A 2856-nucleotide genomic window follows, 5' to 3' on the forward strand; every position below is an offset into this window, starting at 1 on the left:
CCGCTGTAACAATGAACAACTGCTTGCCCCTGACTCAGGAGCAAGAAGCTCCAGCTGCCACCATTGCCAGCCACACCTGCCCTGAAAAGAGGGAAGGTCCAGGTTGCCTGCCTGGCCAGATGTCTCCTTTCTTCTCCACTGCCTTGTGCAAGTCCCTGTTCCACATCACAGGCTCTGGAAAACCTGTACACTAAACTCAAATGTGTAGACAAGGCCAGCCAGAAGGAAGAGCCAGAGCTTGCAGTGCCCATAGGAACAAGAACTTTTGCAAACAGACAGGGTGAGTTGGGCAGTGCTCTTTGATGTGCAGGAAAGCCCCCTCCAGGACTGCATGACAAAAGGAGCTACAGCCTATCAAGGGAAGAGCAGTCCTCTGCCTGAGCTGGGCAAGCAGGAGCCAGTCAGCCAACAAGCAAGCCCTGCAGCAAGAAGGCAGGGATGTGCTCCAGCAGCAAAACGATGCTTGCCTCTCACTACGTCCTGCAGCAGGCAAGCCTGGAACAGTCAGGCAAGTCTTTCCTGGATGCAGACGCTGCACACATGAGCCTGTTTCTTGCAAGAGCAGCAGATCACAACATAGACATAGAGCAGCCCTGAGTCTCCTCCTTGGAAAATTCCTGCCCACATTTGCCAAGACACAAGACCACACAGGCTTTGAACCTGGGGACCAGAAGACTGTCAAGCAGGAATTCAGCCCATGTATCACCCCAGAGGAGGCAACTGCAAGGACAGAGCCTTCTTCAAGCTGCTATACCTGCTGCTGCTCAGATCCTAGTCTCTGGATCTGAAAAGGAAGTGTGGAAGAGAGGAGAGTGGTAGGCTAGAACAGCAGATACTCTAGCCCAGTGGTCCCCACATCACGGCCTGTGTTGCTGTAGCCTGAGTCCAGGCACAGCGTGGCCGTGGCAAAGCCCTACTGTTCCACTGCACAGCCAGTAGTTTTCACACCCAAAGGATGCCTGGCCCGAAGGTCTGCAGACATCAGGTGCAAAAACCGCTGGACGTGAGGTGGAACTGTAAGGCTTTGTCACTGCCAGGCAGCATCTGCACTCATTGTTCCAGCGTGTCAGATCCGTCCCACAGGCAGGAGTGTGGAGGCCCACGCTCTAGCCCAAGCGTGTCAAACATGTTTCATATAGTGGGCCAAATAGCTTTCAGGATGCCTGCTGAGAGCTGGAAGTGATGTCATTAATCAGGAAGTGAGGTCATTAAGCAGGTCATGACCAGAAATAAACACTTTTTTCTCACTTTAATGTCACATTAGCTGCAAATGACTAAAGAGAAAATGTAAAAATCTTGATCATATTTTCAAGATATGGGAGAGCCCAATGATCACATAGGTTCTCCTTTCAGCAGTGACACCTCAGCACAGCTCAGCAGCTCACAGCAACTCCTGGAGATGCTGAGAGTGCCCGAGGGCTAAAGAGGTTCTGCTCTTTATGTTTGACACCCCTGCTCTAGCCCACCATTCTCTCCTCAATGCTTCCTCCTGTTGCCCTCTCTTTTCACACCCAGGAAGAGGAGTGAAGGCACCACCTATCAATCTACTCTCAGAGGCGACTGTCTCAGCAGGCCTCACAGCTGTGGAAACAGGGATGTGGGTTTGGAGTGGATGCAGAAGCTGGTAATTTACACCTGCCTGCTCCCATTTTAAAAAAAACAAGCAGATCAAGTTCCCAGTCCTCACCGTAAGGAAAAAGAAGCGACACACCCAAGATTCCATGAACAGTTTCCCAGCTCTTGCTCAGAAAGAAGCGGGCGCTTGGGGTTGTCGGACTTCAACAGCATGCTTTCCTCACCTACCGCAACAATGCTCTCGATGAACACTGAACCCCCTGCCTCAACCTGCAAGCCCCCCCAACTGCTGCCCCAAATATAGCAGCAGCACCCCAGCAACGCATTCCATAAGCACACATTGTATAACTTGGTGCTCCCAGAAGTTGCAATGACCTCACTGCCACACATCAGGAAATGCCGTCAAGCTGTGCACAGCATCACAGACCTCTTAGGGCAGGGGAAGGCAGCCTTTTCGGGCAAGGGGGCTGGATGTTTGGCAATGACTTCATCGCTATGTTCCTGGAAGCGGATGTCTGGAGCTTGGCTTGGAGGGCAAAGTCTCCCGTTGAATTTGCCACGCACTGGACAGGGAATGGCAGAGCAATGGCAGTAAAACTGAGCGGGAGGTCAAGGCAAATTCCATGTGGGCTGGACAACTTATGGGAGCGAGCTGGATCTGGCCTGCAGGCCATAGGTTGCTGACCCCTGCCACAGGGGAAATATTGGTGGCAGGAACCTTTTTTTAAAGCACAGAACTTCAATCTCTCCTCCCGTATGTATCTCCTAATTTGCCATTTTGTGGAAGAGCCAATCAAGACTGATTGGGACAGGAGGGGAAAGGGAGGAGTGAACCTGTGCCTGGCTCCTAGGAAGGCCAGGCAAGGCTGGAGCTTTCACAATGCTGCCTCCAAAAATGCAGGATTTGAATATCCTTCACGTTGAATTTTTTGTGCAGGGAGGACACACCGGCCTGCTTCGTGGCCTCTGGGATGATCCATTCCTCTCACTTTGATGCCACATCAAAACAGGATTAAGCCAAGGTGACCTTTGGGAGGCTAGTACAAAGCCAAACTTTTTGCATCCAAGCAGCTGAGAGAAAAATGGCAAGAAAAAATTATTGATCAAACACAGTAAGTGCAAGGGAAAACTGGAATGAAATTATGTCAAGGTGCTCTGGGGGTAAGCACCACCCCCACGGCTTCCGAGGACCAACGTAGTCCAATTCATACATGAAACTCAACTCACGGCTTAGAGCTACAAGGACTAGCCACAGCGCTCTTCCCATTTCCGTCAGTTCCT

This window comes from Tiliqua scincoides, chromosome 14 (genome assembly GCF_035046505.1).
Source record: "Tiliqua scincoides isolate rTilSci1 chromosome 14, rTilSci1.hap2, whole genome shotgun sequence".
Classification (NCBI taxonomy): Eukaryota; Metazoa; Chordata; class Lepidosauria; order Squamata; family Scincidae; genus Tiliqua; species Tiliqua scincoides.